General features: G+C 36.5%; 1 protein-coding gene across 1 annotated transcript in view; it reads left to right on the forward strand.

Moving 5' to 3' along the window:
• Nucleotides 1-18,050, forward strand: part of inpp4b (inositol polyphosphate-4-phosphatase type II B) — a 183,349-nt gene that overhangs the window by 47,141 nt on the left and 118,158 nt on the right. The gene's annotated exons all lie outside the window — the stretch shown is intronic.

Raw genomic sequence — 18,050 nt, forward strand, 5'->3', positions numbered from 1 at the left:
TTTTCAGTTGCTTAGAAACATATTAATGGCAAAGGTGTAATTACACTCTATTTATCACAAACAGGGCTACCATAATATGTGAGCAACATGCATGTACATGTTTGTATTTTTGAGAGAATAATGTTTATGCATGGTTATTCAAAAAACAAAAAATTAAAGTGTCTGAAATAACGCCACAAAACGCATAGTAAATATGCTTGGGGTCCAAGTCTCAGACTGCTGGTGAAAATGTAAAAAAAAAAATCCATATTGTAAAAAGTTGGATTGGAAACACGCAATTCATATTTAAACAGTCTTTTTGCGGTTTACAGACACTATTCCATATCGCGATTAGAACAAAGTATATAAGAATAAAAAAACTTACTACTAATCCTCAACTGGATCCATTGCTCCTCGAAGTGAAACCAGCACTTCTGAGGTAAATTTCCCAGGATTATTCCTCCTCACAGCCTCGCAAGAAGACACAGTATATTCATCTGATTAAACTTGGTGTGTTTTATCGAGCTGATGTGGCCGGTTTGCATCTTTGAATGTATTGCCTCAGATCATTTGCGTTTGAATAGCGCGCGCTCTCCGTGGGCGTGGTCACATTAAAAGATAACAAGCTATAATGAGCTGAAATGAGAACTCGCTCTTTTTATATAGATTACATAAACAGAGAATATTTGTTTTAGTTTAGAAAAAACTAGCAAAACGCGCCGGTCCCCAGAGGGTTAAGGTATGAATCATTGTTTTGTTAAAGTTCCAGCAAAAATGACTGATTATATTAATATAAAATAGTTTAGCTATAGCATCCATCCCTATATTATCCAAGTTTGGATCATTTAGATGAAGGTAAGGGTTGGTTATGGGGGTAAATATGAAAACTGTGTAGTGTTTGTGTGGTATAATGGTTATAGATGGTCATGCAACCTAAACGATTGCAGGTTCAAAGCCCACAAGGTTTGAATAAATCATGAATGATAATCTCCTGCCAGTGTGGCTGTTCCTGTAAATGTACTGTAAATCATATTTGAGCTCCAATTAAATGACAAATTGGTACTAAATTAGTACAGATGGTGCGGGCAGGACACACTCATATCCAGAAGCGTCTGCAACATGCCATCAGGACTTTAAACCAACAGTTTTGTTGCCTTGTTGTCGTTCACTAAGCGGTTTCCTATTCAAACAGCTGCTCCAGTGCAGTTACTCATTCCTGTGTTCACGGACACACTGGATTTGCTCCAAAACTCATTTTAAAGCTCTACCGAAAGGCTACCTCAAAAGATACCTTGTTTTGGCCGAATTGGAGAGCTGTTTGCTTAGTTGCTGCCTATGAAAAGCGCCCTCATAAGTCGCTTGGCCGTTAGGATGCGAGTACACATTAAGAAAGCTTGCTGTGTTTTGGAGTGTGTTTTTCGACATCTTCTTAGTCATCATAATTGATAAAGTTGTGTTTGCGATCCCTTGCACACCGCAATGTGGAAGTCCTTCATACATCAGTATTAATATTGATTGTTGTTTCCCTGTAATTGGCATATCGGTCATGTTACGGTGTCGACACTGGCCTTTGCTTCATATTGTTTGCTTTGTTTGTGTCTCTCTCTGGCTGGTTGTTTGCTCTCTGTCGCTCTTTCTGTTTCCCTTGATGCTCAGAATAGCGTTTCTCTTTGGTGCGGAGCTGAAGGAGTACAAAAGCACTGCGTTGTCTCTTGCGTAATGCAGCAAGGCGTACAGTGCTCGGGGTCCAAGTCTCAGACTGCTGCTGAAAATGACATTTTTTTTCCATATTGGAAAAAGTTGGATTGGAAAAATGAAGATGCATTTCAGATTGTCGTCGTATTTGGTTTGTGTCTCTTGCACTTTAATGACAGCGGCACTGAAGCTCAAGCATGACGTTAGACTTTCCCAAAGAGGATATTGTGCTTCAGAGAGTCTCTTTTCAGTATTTAAATAGAAATAAAGTTTTAGATTGCTGAAAAATTCACAAAACTATTTCTACACTAATAATGTCTGCATTATTTCAAGGTCACTAAATAGAAATGTATATATATATATATACAGTATATTTCCCATTTAACCATTTCCCTAGAAATAGTGTAGACATTTTGCGCGCGCGTGTCTGTGTGAATTTTTCAGAAATATAAAACTTTTTCTATTTAAATACTAAAAAAACCCACCTACGTTTAAAGTGGTCAGACTTTTGGACCCCACTATATATTGCATTTGTTCACATACAGGTTTTCATACATTTTGTTCTTCAGGCATGTATTATATCATTAATACATTTAAATATTTTTTTATAAATTCAATTACCGTAGTATTTTTAGTAGTTATAGCCAATAATTAAAAAAAAATTATACATTTAAATTTTTTATTTTATTTATATATATTATATATATATATATATATATATATATATATATATTAATGTATATATAATCAATTTTTCAATGCATACATCAAATGACCTTGATCACACTTTAGATTAGGGTCCAATTCTCACTATTAAGTAGCTATAAAGTGACTTTTGCCTCAATAAACTCCTAATTTCTGCTTATTAATAGTTATTAAGGTTGAAGTTTAGGTATTAGGTGGATAAAGGGATATAGAATATGTCCTTTATAAGTTAACTACTAATAAACAGCCAATATCCTAATATGCATGATAATAAGAGTTAATAGTGAGAATTGGATCCTAAACTAAAGTGTTACCGCATTTATTCATTTATTATTATATTTTTTTATGTTTTTATTTTTATATTGTAAAATATTAGTTGATAAATATTAATACATATTAGTAAAATACTTAGTTACTTCAAAATTTCAAGTACAAAGTCCATTTACCTTAGTTGTTTTTTTCCAACACTAATAGATGCGGATCAAATGTTATATGGTGAGTGATGGTGAGCTTTGTTTGGATCGTGGCGTAGGACTGACTCGTTCTCTGAAAGGCCTTTGAAGAACAATGGGAAAGGGAAAATACTTTCAGAAACAAAGCTCCTGAAAAAGTGGGCGGCACTCTTGAGCTCTACATCTTCAAAAGTTCATAATCAGCACTTCCTTTAAGTGTCTATGTGGGAAAAGAGCTTCTCAGCAAAGATTTCAACTTGAGTTGTTTTTGCTGTGAAAATAATAGGAAAGAAATGCATCCGTCCGTAGCGTTTGTTTGTGACTCGATTGCTCGCCCCGGCCGAGACCTTTCACACAGTTGTGTTTCAGGAAGTCTTGTCTTTCCTCTGTACCTCCCCTCGCAGGTCACCTTTTCTTTTCTGCCTTATCTCTTCCTCTCTCTATATCATGGCACATTCAGTTATTTATAGATCCTTATCCAAGCGGTCTCAGATGCTCGGAGTGTAGGGCAATAAACAGTGGAGATCTTTGAGTCTTGAATTCAATCACTTTACAGTCGGTGTATTGATTGAGAGGGAGTTTATGGCTAGCTTCTCTTAGAGACGTGCCGTACCCATGGCCAATGAAATCGTGCGTCCTCTAAATGTTAGCAGGTCAGTCTTGCACTGAATGAAATCTCTCCTGCACTTAATGAAGTTCCATCATCTGTGAGTTTAGAGTTTACCATAAAAATGGTCCCACTATTTAATGTTTGTTAATGCCCAAAAAGAGTTACATTTTAGTCTCATCTGCCAGTAAATTTAGTATATGCTTGTTTTTTATGTTTTATAGGTTATTTTGTCACTTATCACTCTTAGACAAGGCAAGTTTATTTATATAGCACATGAACTATGGCCCTTTAAAGTGCTTTACAGGAAAGAATTTAAATAATCACAAAATAAAAGGAAGGAAAATTAGAACAGTTATAAAATAAACTAAAAGAGGTACATGATACAGTTATAAAAATGAATTAAAAGAGTAAAAAGATGCTAAACTTCTCATCTGCTAAAACATCATATTTCCCACAACTCCCAGTTGTACTCTGAGATTTCCCCATGGTGATGCACTGTCTGTGGTGTTCTGTTGGTCTTAGAAGACAAGGTTCTATTTAGAACCTAAAGGGTTCTGTCTGGCGCTTCATATATATATAGAACCTTTTAAGGGATTATTTTATGGATTTAGTTTTAAGTAATCAATTTTGAATTGAAAATAAATAAATAAATAACCTGTTAAACATGAAAGTATTAAGCAATAATTAGCACATTCTTCCTTATATAGAACCTCTTTGGCTTAAAGAGTTCTTTAAACTTGAGTCAAGAACCCTAGGGTTCTATATAGATCACCACCAAACCTTTTTCTAAGAGTATACTAGCCACTGTTGTTGTCTTTCTGTGCAAGAAAGACTTATTTCACAGATAACTTGTTACTACTATGTTAGTTTTGTTGGATTAAACAAGGAACACTCCACTTTTCATTTTCCAAAAGTGTTCCTTTAATGTGAGGAATATTCTCCTATTTCTGAGGAAAAAGTTGTTGGCTGTTTTCTCTCATTTTAATCTTTTATATTTTGACGTGCAAGATGCTAAAGCCAATTTTTTCAAATTTGGCACTTGCAACTAGCATCACACAGAAATGTGAGACATTTCATTTCATGTGAGTGTGGATGATTTAAAAAAAATAATAGTCATTCTTTTATGAATACAACTTTTTTTTTAATGAAGGAAGTTGAGCTTTAATTTTGGACCCTGTGTGGGGTTGATTAAAAGTAAATGAGAACATTTAAAAAAGAAAAGCTTCTGGTACGCAAGGATTAAAGAGGACCTATTAAGCTATTTTACAAAGTCTTGATTTTGTTTTGGGGCTCTACTAGAATCAGGTTTCATGCTTAAATGTTCAAAAACACATTATTTTTCACATGTTGCTAACGCCTGGTTTAGTTCCTGTCTCTATGAAGCCCCTCCTTCTGAAAAACACACTGTGCTCTGATTGGTCGGCTGGATCAGTGTGTTGTGATTGGTCAAGCGCTTTGAGAGTGTTTTGGGAAATGTATCGCCCCTCACCATAACCACGAGTTCAACACACTACTAACTAACTCAACCAGGCCCCTTTATTTAGCGTATATGCCTTGAGTGGGAATTATTTAAATGAGGAATATTGTGACGTGTTGTTTCCCGAAAAGCAAACTCAAGACTACAATGGAGGCGTTTCAGGAAGTTCAGAAACAGTGACACTGATATAGAGAATTACTCCCTCGGAGCGACTTTGTGCGTTGTAACTTTGCAGACCTTTTTCTTAAACAGCAACATCACACACTAAAGAAAGTTGAACATTTAAATAGGTCTAGAAATATATATTATATTAAATGTTTGTCAATGGAGGAGAGGCTTCCCTATACGCTGAATAAACTGAATTTGTAGGAAAACTGAATAATTTAATGAATCGATAGCCTGTCTGCTAATCTTCAACACGTTTGTTTGGGATAGATCTATTTTCAGTGTTTACATCGGGAAAAAAATGCTGTTTTATAAGACAAGTCATGGGCAATTGTGCAACAGATTGGGTTCAGTTTAAGTTTAAGTTTCTCCTTTATTTCTAGCAGTGATTGACTGTTGCATAACTCATAATGAAATGCAATGAAGTCAAGGCTGTAATGTGATTGGTTATCAAGGCACACATGATCAAAATTGACCATTACTCTTTCTCCACTGGTAGAGCCACGGACTTTCGTATTCGTGCCAATAATAAATCCAACTCTTCCAGTAATGGACGACCAGGAAGTATCTTAGTTTCTTCAGTTTTCAGATCTTATCCCATGATGCTTTGCTCACCTCACATGACCCTGTCCCTTTCGTTCCAAATTGCTGTTAGATAAATAATGGGTAACGTTACGTCATTAACCCACGTCTTATTCGCACCTGACCAACCATTACTCAGCATGGCTTTGTTCACACACTCATCTGTTGGTGTGTATCAGGAAGGAAGTGTGCTTTGAAGAACGAGTGTCTTTGGAAGTTCACCAGAGAATTGTGTGTAGACACATCTGGAGGCTCGTTTATTAAGCGCATGTACGATCAGATTTGACAGGGAGCTTGAGAGGACAAGAACAATTTAATACGGCCACATTTCAATTATGCACGCGTCACATAAACACCCTGTTTTGAGTCTCTCCTGTAGGTGAATATTTATGCATATCTGCGAGATCTGCGAGATAACCGCCAGCTGGAATATGTCAAGCTCGAGGAGGAGAGAGAATCATTTATAACCTTAGATGAAATGAACATAAATCAGCATGCAGATGAATGTCTTTAGACGGGTTACTGGCCTACATTTCTCCATTCATCCGTTAGCCTCTCGTCTGCTATTGTTGAAATGAAGACGAATGATTTGATTAAATTAGTCTGCTAAATGCAGTGTAATAAATGCCAAGAGCAAACACAACACAGTACAGGGGAGAAAACATTGATGACTTTGTTTGTTCTGGATTTATTCGCTTGTGTACAGGAATATTACACTACAGCTGAACCGATATTTGGAATCAATGTTTAACAGGAATATGGACTGTGCATGTTCAAAATATGCATTTATAATGTGCATTTAATCACTGATTAAGAGTTTTTGCATGCATTTTATATTGCATTCTGTATAAATGGGATTTTAATTTTTTTGCGATTTAATAAACATTTGTATACAGTAGGGCTGTCACTTTACGTTCGAAAATCGATTGCACAATCGATCGGACCAACCAACCCAAGATTCGAAAATGAAAATAGGGAATCGATTTTAAAGGCCTTTTTTTTTTTAACCAAAAAAGTTGTTTTAGGTGGACAGATCAATACAATACACAGAACATGTAGGATGTTGGAAAATAACAATGTCTTTTCTGTTAACCAAATGCTTTTTAATATTCACTATTACTTCAATGCAAGTGAGCAAGCGCACCGTTGTTTGTTGCTTAGTGACGTATGTGTTCAAGTAAGCCAGAAATGCGCAGATTCTGCGCAATACGCTGTATTTAATATATCATGATGACTCACGAGTTGCTTATTTGCGCTAAATCCGCGCAGATTTGGCTACACGAACTTCCCCAGCAAAGTGAGTAAACATAGAAACACGCCAAATTGGCTCGTGATTTGACAGCGTTACCCACCAAAGTTAATTTTTACCCGCATTTGGCGGATTGGCGGGTGTTTCAATCCCTGAATGTTGCTCTCCTGTTCGTCATTGTGCACGAAACTTCACGCCAATAAATCATCAGAAATATTGCTGACTTGTGCGCATCTCAAGCGCCCTCTTTACGCTCGTCCTAATGCCTGTTAGTTGTCCGTGGATTTGCCTATATTTGGTTGGAAAATGGAAACGTCTTTAGACATGGAAAATAGATTTTACAATCGATTCAATAAACACTTATGTCTCAAAAATCGAACAGGATTTTTTTCACAAAAGTGACAGCCCTAGTATACAGACATTTTTTTAAATTGGTCTAATTGGAAGCTTTATGGTAAGGTTCAGTTTTGTAAACATTAGTCACTGCATTAGGCCTTATATGCATGAACTAACAATGAACATTTATTTAGTTATCTTTTACTTTTATATTTGTACTTTTAAATACTTTGTTAATGTTACATTTAATTGTACAATCGAAATAAAAAATGTGATAATCCTTTTTGGACATTTCAAGTTATGAACAAATGTGAAGTAACAATGAACATAATAAAATGCGTAAAAAGATGCTAAGAATCACTATTATTAATACTAGTTTAATAATAACAGATTTTTATATTACATAAATAAATGCTATAAAAAAGTTTTTTGTTCATGATACCAAAAGCATTAACTAATGTCTAACAATTATACCGTGTGTGTGTGTGTGTGTGTGTGTGTGTGTGTGTGTGTGTGTGTGTGTGTGTACATATGCATCACATCAGACCACCACACATATTTACTCCCCACACATTCAGTGTTTTTTATAGCAGTGTCTCTCTTTCTCTTCCACCCTCAATAAACTCCCTCTTTCCATAGACCATAACCCGGGTGTAAACAAGACGCTGGTTCTGTTATGTGCTGCGCTCAGTATAATTTCATTGCTTTGCCAACACTGGCCAGAATTAGACCTTAACTTGGTGATTTTTAAGCCCTCATAAAACCCATGAAGAGAGTTGATCTGGTGGTTTTTGGTTTAGGGACCTTTCACATGGCTGGCACTTTTCAAATGATCCCCCCTAAATGAAAGTTTTCCTCTTTTATATTATTTAAGGTTACTAAGGTTTTATTATTTCTATTTAACAGTCTTTTCTGCTGCTCGGGACCCCATCAGAACAGACCTGGCCCCATTTTTATTTGAGAAACGCTGCATTAGACTCAATGAATTATCTAAATGCTGCACATCATTTTATTTCGGTTTGGTTGCCGCTAATGTGTTTCAGAAACTAAATTATGTAAAATCAACATTGTCAAAATGAATGTCATTTCCTGAATAAATCAGCCTGTTGGTTTTGTCTGTAATGTATGTTTGACTTTGAAAGACTTTGACAAAGACTCTTTCTCAGCAAGTTCATGAGAAACACGTTTGAACTTAAAACAAGAATAGAATACCGTCTGATCGAAATATGATCTTTCAAGACGCCGCTGTATTCCTATCACTCACAGATTCGGGTCAAGGGTTGTTCTCTATCACCCAGTGTTAAACTTCTGCAGTCAGTTCAGCCTGAATCTAAAGGCTTCTTTCAATTTAGTTTTGTAGTTTCAGTCTTAGCTGGCCTATATCTGGTTTTTAACATTGTGCTTATAAATTCAATTAGAAAATGACAGATCGACAGCATTCCAAATGGAACTACAGTGATGATGTCATTTGCATTCTGAATTGCATTTATTTGCATGATGAACTGTGATCAGTTGTTTTTTCTATTTAAAGTGTAAATTAACCGATTTTCAACCTGCTTTGCATTCTTACAATGTCGGAAGTACTGTATATGTAAATGAACAATGTTTACTTGTTCTCTGTGTTACCTAAACCGAAAAAAATTCATGTTTATTTGTCAGCATTACTTCCGCGTTTATGTATCCCCTCCCAGGGACGGTCGGATCAACAGAGGGTTATTGACAGAACAGTTATTGTAAGGGGGTATGGGTTATCGCTGAAAATTGTATCGTACTCTGTCTACTCTTTAAACTATGGCAATATCTTTCTTACATGGACATGGAGGTTTTTTAGATTTTCCATCACAGCTTTCTCTCCATATTTACGACTCTTTGCAGCCTTTAGCCGCTGCCTGCAACACGCTGGATCCTCCACTGGAAACCGAAAGTAACTCACTCCCGATAAATGTTTACTCTTTAATTCTTGCGGGAACATTACAAGTCGACACCATTATGACTAGAAGTTTGCTTAGAAGTATTTCCTACTGAAGCAAGGCGGTATTTGACTAGCGGACTGGTGGGAGTGGCCTTGGACGGCAACATGCCCAGTGCATTATTAGGGCCCTATAATTTCCGCGATCACGGAATCGTGGACGGAATCGCGGAATTGGCAAATTAACACGGAATCTAGTGTTAACGCGGAATTTCGTGGAATTTTACATATTTGGAATTAAATTCAGTTTTTGTGTGGAAGAAGAACGTATGTCTGGGGAAAATGCAGACCGGGGGAAGCAAATCTGGGTGACACAACCCCTCTCGTCATTTCTGATCGCGGGATCGCTTCAGTCGTTTTAACCCTAAGCTCATAATATTTTGTTGTTACTTTAAATACTTTAGAGTGCAGTGTTATGTTGCATCACGCAGTATTTGTCCTGAAAAAATACTGAGTAAATGTGATGTTTGTTACCTCAATAAATTTAAGGTAATTCCTATTTTATTTGTGTATATTTTAATAATTATCATTAAAAGCACACTCTTTTTCCTTTTAAAATAACAGTAAAGGGAAAAAATATAATTTTAACGGAATTTGCAAAAATTAAACCGGAATTTGCAAAAATGAAAACGGGAAAAACGGAATTTGCAAAAATTAAAACGGAATTTGCAAAAATTAAAACGGAATTTGCAAAAATTAAAACGGGAAAAACGGAATTTGGGAAAAAATAAAACGGATTTTATAGGGCCCTACATTATGGGTGTTGAAGTTTCCTATTGGTCAAAAGGGAAGACATAAGCCTTTTTTTCTATTCAAGTAGCACTGATTCAAAATAAATCTCCTTTCTACAGGCAAAGGCAGCCAAGTTTTATTGAAAGCTCATTTTACCAGCAGTGAATAAACCCTTTAACATCTGCAAAGTCTCTCAAAATCATTGTCTTGATTCTCATGTCAAACCAGCTCTGATGCTGCATTTTTGCTTAGGCCTGAAACATAAACTTATTGGTAACACTTTACTATAAGCTATCATTTGTACTAATGCGTTTTTAAAAATAAACTTGTATTTGTTAATGCACTGTGGAGTAACATGAACAAACAATGAACAATAGTATTTTTATTAACTAACAATGACAAAAAGAATAAACGTAGTAAAAATGTGTTGCTCACTGTTATAAGTTAATACATTAACAAATGCATTTATTGCAAATGCTACCAACCTATGTAAAACTTTGCAGACACAGCCGTTTCAATGAATTGCCGTGATTCTCTTTGACTAATTTTACAGTACCACACAGTTCTAATGAATTTATTCTTTATTGGAATGGTTATGAACCACAGGAACCACCAACACTAGGCAAAACTATATGAGAAATATGCAATTACTTAAGGGAAATTATTATTTTTTGTATAAATATGCTTGTAACCAATTGCTTTAATATATAATTGTACTTGTAATCACTTATCTATCATGCAAATATGCTAATTAGAATATTACATGGTCCAAACGTGTATCAGGCACCAGTATTCCTGGTCTAGGAGGAATACAATGGAGTAATGGGCATTGTAAGGACCTGACGGCCGCCATTTTGAAAATGGGGCCTTTCTTGGAGTCAAACTTTGGTAAACTTTTAGTATGTCTTTAAGTACATCTGATACTACTGTAAACCACTGGGAAACCTTTTGTTTGAATTTTTTGGGGTCAAACCATATTGCAGCCGACTATTCCTTCAGGAAATGCACATCTTGTTTCAGTCTGAACTGAATATAGGATTTGTAGTTCAGTAATCTCCAACTGGTTAAAGCTCTGAACACTAGCAAGCAAGTGTATGTATATTTGTGCTCCGTATACTGAGATTAATCTGAGAACTGCTTAACTCCTTTCCCTTGGCTTCTACTAGTCTGCCTATCACAGCACTGCAGCATCACACACACACACACACACACACACACACACACACACACACACACACACACACACACACACTTAAGGCCAGGCTTATTGCCACGGTGATGGAAAAGCCATCAAATATCTGATCCAGTGAAATACAGATCGCAGCAGAAAAAGGGAAAGCTGCTGCCGTACTAGAGAAATACTGACACGTCACACTTTACTTCTGATGCTGCAGTGTGTGTGTGTGTGTGTGTGTGTGCGTGTGGCTTTCTCATCTCCCTCCCAGGTTTATCTGCTGCTAGTCACCACTTGTTACACACTGTAAGCGCACAGCATTCACGAGGAGGTAATCTCCATGCTTGGATGCCAGCAGAGGGCCGTTGCTCCGGTTGGGTTTGATGTCTCTGGGTTTCATGCGGCTGATTCCAGCCCGTAGCAGAAGTGTTGAGTGTTGTGGTGTGTTATCTGACACTGGCACGTGTTACTTACTGGGTGGATTGCACTTGACCTAAGTGTCATTTGGTGCTGGTTGTCACGCTGCATGATTGCGATGGAGCTCGAACTATAATGCATATATAGGCACCATTTCACATGTGCACTTTATAACCTGGATCGGTTAGCTTGAGACCCGCGGGCTTTTTAGATCATGACACATATCTTGTTCTAGTTGTGGCCTTAAAAAAACTGTTTGAGGCTGTGGTTTCAAAGCCAGCATTTGAGGTATCATATCCTGATGCCGAAATATAGGCAGCAAAATGATTTTGCATTAATAATTTTGGTAGGCACTCAGTATTGCCTGAATCTTTTGCAGAGATGATCATCCCATAATGCACTGCAAAGAGCTCAGTAAAAAGTCCATCCAAGGTGGTTTAAAAGTTCAAACTAATATTAATATTTAGGTATATTAACGTTGTTATGTTATGCCCTAAATTAATACATGATGAACTATCGTAACTCTATTTTTCTATGTACATTTCTGAATGCATTGTCTGTAAAGCTGCTTTGAAACAATATGTATTGTGAAAAGCGCTAGGCCTATACAAATAAATTTGAATTGAATTGAATATATAAGATACATACTTTTTAATATAAACTAAATAATATTTAAGAGTACTTTTCATGTTTTTTAGTATAGTTAATTTTTAAAAAATAGTTTTATGTCAGAAATTCAAATATGCATAATATTAAAATGCAACAATTTAAATCATATTTATTTAACTAATATTATATTTTAATTAATTAGATTTTTTTCACACCACTCTTGAATCTGACCATTCTGAAATGTTTGTATAATGACTGCATAATTGCATATTTTTTCCTTATATTATGATAATCACCAGTTGTACATTAGTACACCTAATCATATTGATTATCCATCGAATCATTCATATTAATAAACATGAAATATGACTAAATAACTATGCTGTGTATTTTTACGCTTATTGGAGTGTTGTTAGCTAATACCGATCTAGGTTTCAGAGCAGCGGAGTCTGTATCTGCACCATATACACACACGCAGCTGTCATGCTTAATGAGTTTCCGTTCATAACCGCTTCCAAACGCAGGCCGCTCGCATGGATTACACGGTAAACAAACAGAGAGCTGTTTATTGAGGTGAGAGAGCAGGCATCCGCCGATCCCGCTTTGACATTTAAGCCCACGGCGGGCGCACTGTCAGAGGAGCGCCTCCATTTTTCATTGCTCTGACATTTTTCTCATTGTTAGTCTGGCGGTATTAGACAGAGCTCCTCCACGCCGAGTTAAAATGGCTGACAGGGAAAGTGGGCTCTGACACCGGAGGGACAGGGATTGTCACCGTCTGACACGTGGGCAGAGTTCGAGGAGCTGCTTACTGTTTTAATGACCACCAAACGAGAAGCCTTTGGTCGGCGGTGTTCAAGTCTGCTGTGTTTTTGGGGAAGGAATATACGCGGCTTCATCTCTGACAGGGATGCGGCGCGAGCGGATTATAGTGGAAGCGATCGGGCCTCTAAACTAAGTTTACAGGAACAACCAGTAGATGCTTATTATTATTATTATTATATTATTATGCTTGATTGCGTGTTACACTACTACAAATAAACGTTTTTCATAGGTTCTGTGTAAAAAGATCCCACGTTTATTGAAAGGCTAGACATTTTAGGGAATTTAAAAGAACTATGTTAAAGCAATGAAAATATTCATGCTAAATGTAAACCCTGATAAGTATTTGGATGCTTTTTGACACTTAAGTCACTTTATAAATGCATTTTCGTGGAATGTTTTGATGAACCCTCTGAGGCTCTTTTTCGTGGCGATCAAACTTTTTTTATTTCAATGAAATGAGTGCCCTATATTTTAGTTCGATAATGTTTTTTATTTCATATTTAGTATTTTAGGTGATTGTATGGTACTAAATTATACTTATGGAATAGGTATGATCCATTTATTACCTGAAAATGAATTTTCCAACCTAAACTGTCGTAAATCTTGAATGTTTTGGAGCTGAAGAAGAAGACACTTGGTTCAGCAACATTATTGCTGAAGTGAAAAAAGTTTCAAAAAGTGTACTTGAAAAAAGTTTTACAATTTTATGTTTATTGTTATGAAAAATGCACAGAAATACTTTTTTTAAATTTTGCTATGAAAAATGTATTTTCCAAAACACGTTTTTACTCTTAACAAATAGTGTTCCAAATTTGAGGTTGATATCACAAAAAATTAGCTTTCAGTAAGACTTTATTTGGGTGCAGTACCAAACATTTCCACTAGATGAAGTTTGTGTTTGTGTGTGTGTGTGTGTGTGTGTGTGTGTGTGTGTGTGTGTGTGTGTGTGTGTGTGTGTGTGTGTGTGTGTGTGTGTGTGTGTGTGTGTGTGTGTGTGTGTGTGTGTGTGTGTGTGTGTGTGTGTGTGTGTGTGTGTGTGTGTGTGTGTGTGTGTGTAAAAGGGGTGGGGTTTTTTGGTTTATTGAAATAATATTCATACATCAGTGTCCAAATATGTTTTGGGGCCAAAAAAGGTGATGATCTCGATGCACACTTTCACTGGAAGAGTAGTTGTTTGTGCAGTGTTGTTTTAGTCATGTAGCTTGTCTTGTGTTTCAGTAGTGTGTGTGTGTGTGTGTTGTAATGCGAGTGGCCTGCGGATTAGTGGCAGTTGTCGGAGGACATCCCTGTTGCAGTGCTGGGATTGCATCAGCTCTGATGAATCTAATCCCGGTGACTTTCAGGAGCGAGCGGGAGGAATGCTAACATCCCAGACTGTCAATATCAATGCCTCGCATCAACATCTCTCGTCCCTCCCGCCCGCACGCCTGCCGATCACACTCCCAGCTCCAGTGTCGATGTGTGACTGGCTTACGGCAGACTCCACGCGAGCTGCACAACTTCTCATGCACCAGTAAAAGGACCAATCGCATTAAACTCGTCAAGAACAACTCTTTTGGAGTGACATTTTCCCCCGAAATAAATGTCTCGCACTATTTTAAATATTATTTCATGCTTTTATTATTATTTTTACTATTAGGACTATCAAGATTTTTGCGCGTTTTCATGACACACTGAATTTCCTCCATATCCTCATTACTTTAATGTAATAAATTAATTATAAATAAATAAATTACACTATATTGTTGATATTGTATTAATACTTGTGATGTTTTATAATGTACTGTGTTGTTTGTTTTATTACAGTAATGAGAATCATATTTTTGAAGAATGGGAATAACAAACAAACTCTGGACGTATATTATGGTAATGAGAATTTGGTCAGGAAATGTAATTAATTAATTACAACGAACATGTCAAAAACATCTTAATTGTCTTATATAATTGTCCTAAAAGGCTTAAAGGGGAACTATGCAGTTTTTTTTAGCTTAACGTACCTTAACTGAACAGCGTCGGAGTCATTGGAATGGTTATATTACTTTTTTCGGGTTGAATGGTGGCGGTCTCGCTTCCCGCTGGTGTCTGTGAGCGGAAAAAACACCCTTGCAACTTTGGGCCGGCGGGCCGCCCAAGTATCGCGTGATATCAGGTCTCACGATGTAACAAATTGCTTTACGGCAAAAAAAATATATCCCTCGGGCTGTTCGAACCCGAATGAAGAAGACGTTGTAAAGAATGTCCCGTCTGCTTTGATGACGTTGATCTACTAGCCTCTGGTATCTGAGAGTCACCAACGAGTATTTAAGACAGTGTTGTCAAATATCTATTCCGAAGCTGCAGGGGGAGCTCTATTTAAAAAAAAAAAAAAATTATTTGTAATAAAAAAATAAAAAAAACTTTTTTAAATGTTCAGAGAACAATCTAAAGTAACGTTCCTATTATGTTTGCAGAATGATACAATACAATGTTCCTTTAACGTTCGAATAACCAAGAAAAATCGTTGTACATTTGTTTTTTAAACTGACATTTGGAATGTTCAGTGAGCATTCTTAGAACATTCTTGTTAGCAAAACATTCTAATGGTGTGTTCACACCGGACGCGAATAGCGCGTCAGGCGCAAGTGATTTCAATGTGAAGTCACTGCAAAGACGCGTTACGCGCAGAAAAAAATCCTGTGGCGCGAATGAGGCGTAGAGTGCGGCGCGGTAGACGCGAATTGAGCGTCTGTCGCGTTACGCACAAATTATTTTATAGTGCTTTTTGTGCATTCACGCGTTTGACGCGAATTGGCGTCTGCCGCCCGAGTTGAAAAATATGAACTTCTGCGTAAATTCGTAAACTTTTGCCTCTTGACGCGCGAATGGACACAAAGTGATCAAGCGTATAACTAGACGGGGCAGGCGCGAATTTGACGTGCTATTCGCGTCCGGTGTGAACGCACAGTTAGAACATATATTTTTTTGCTAGCTGTGATCATATAAATAAGTATTATAATTACATAAAGATTCTGAAAGTTTCTTCTTTCTGTTTGAAGCAGATCCCTTATTAATTTCTTACGGATTTAACAACAGTCAGTACTAGACTATTGTGCAAAAGCAATCTAACTACTGTGTTCATTTGTTTGAAAGTGTGGTTAACATGATATATGATACGATACATGTTTCGGACAGCTTACATACAGTATACCTGTTAAGGACTAACAAACATTGTTTTAGTAGGAGTCTTGTACTCTCCATCACACCGAGTGTCTTGAATGCTTCATTATGTGTGTGTGGGTGAGGTGTAAAATATTAATGCTTTGGTTTGAGGCATTCTTCACAGACACTAAAGCCTTTTAGAGTTTGTAAAAAAAAAAAAAATGGCATGTCCCCGACCCGAGCGTCTCGAGCCTTATTTTTAAGACGGAGAGCTTACCTTTTAGCTGTTTCCGTCCAGCCCCACACAACAGGGTATTTATAGTCTCTGGTGCCTTTTGCTCACATTGCTCTGCAGGAAGCTTGACATTTTGACTGGCCTGAGATACTTTCACATTCCCCACCACAGGGCAGGACCTTCAGCTGTGAAGGTGAGCTGGGTTTTGTGCATCTCAAGAGCCGAGCAGGGGTGTGTGAGGGGCCGGTGGTCTCGGGTTTGGGGGAGATTTCGACGTTTTTTAGCTTTGTAATGGACTTTTTAAATGTCGTGGAGTGTGGTCTGAGGGAGCTTGACTTCTGAGCTGTTGTAACAAGTAACTTGTGAAAACACATTTTCCACAGCGCTGACAAACTGTGAAGAGAAACATGCAAAGGCGTCTTTTCTCAAGGGGAGCTGCAGAAACATGCGGTGATGAGTCAGGGGTTGTCAGTGAGACTTCAGTGAGGTTTCAGAGACACTGATGGGGATGTGGGCGTGGCCACTTACACCTTATGCAAATTAGTAAGTGATGTGCCGACTACCGATAGGCTTTTTTGTTATTATTTACTGTGCACTCCACTTTTGAAATTGTGATCGCTTTGTTTAAATATAGCGGCAAAACATTTCCGGCAATGATATAATACCTAAAGCCAGCAAGCTGTGGGATCTATTCACACATGACCTACTAACAACTGTGTGTATGAAATGGTTATCAAACATTGTTTTTGTTTTTAATTTTAGATTTCATTCAAAATGTTATATTATTATTTGTTTTATTATATAACACCAGTTATATTAATATTATTTTAATGTTGTTGACTGATTTTTGTTTGCATTTCTTACATTTTATTTTATATTAGTATTGTTTTTTTTTATGTATCACAGAATTTATATAAATATTATTATTTCAAAGTTATCAGCTACTATTTTATTTTTTATTTTATATAGTTATTTATTTGTTTTATTATATATCACCATTTATATTAATATTATTATTTTAAGGTTATGGACCGATATTTTTATATTTTATTCTATATTTTTAATTATTTACTTTTTACATATCACACCAATTATATTTCTATCACTATTTTAAGATTATCTACTGCTACGTTTTTTTAAATTTATTTTTTATTATTATCATACCAATCATATTTATTTTAAAATGTTTGAAAATAGAAATGCAAAACCGATTAAAAATTTTCGGTTTGGACGTTTTAATTTTAGCATTTATCAGTTAACTTGTTTGTTTTTTTTTTTTTGTTTTTTTTTTTTTGATTAAATGACTCTTAACTGCTCAAACAGAAAAGCAAGTAAAAATAAGGGCCATACCAATTATCATTTTAATTATTTTGTGGGGGCCTGTCAGGCATATTTCACATCTCGAGAAGCACTCGACCCTTTTGAATATTTGTAAAATATTGAATATTATAAAATTTTGGCTAATTTAATTGTGTTTTCAATAAGACTGAAGCTCTCTCCGCTTGGATTCTACAGATTTTTCCACAGATTTGCCCAACAAAATTGAGAAAATGTAAGAAAAAAAAAGTCATGAGATTGCATCCGCGCCTCCTCGTGAGCCAATTCACAGCTCGCTTTTGAGCGTATTATCTCATAACGAAATAAGTGAATATAACAGCATTACCACCAGGTACAGGGAACGTGTGGATGTAGCTGATAATA

The sequence above is a fragment of the Phoxinus phoxinus genome (assembly GCF_949152265.1).
Source record: "Phoxinus phoxinus genome assembly, chromosome: 6".
NCBI lineage: Eukaryota > Metazoa > Chordata > Actinopteri > Cypriniformes > Leuciscidae > Phoxinus > Phoxinus phoxinus.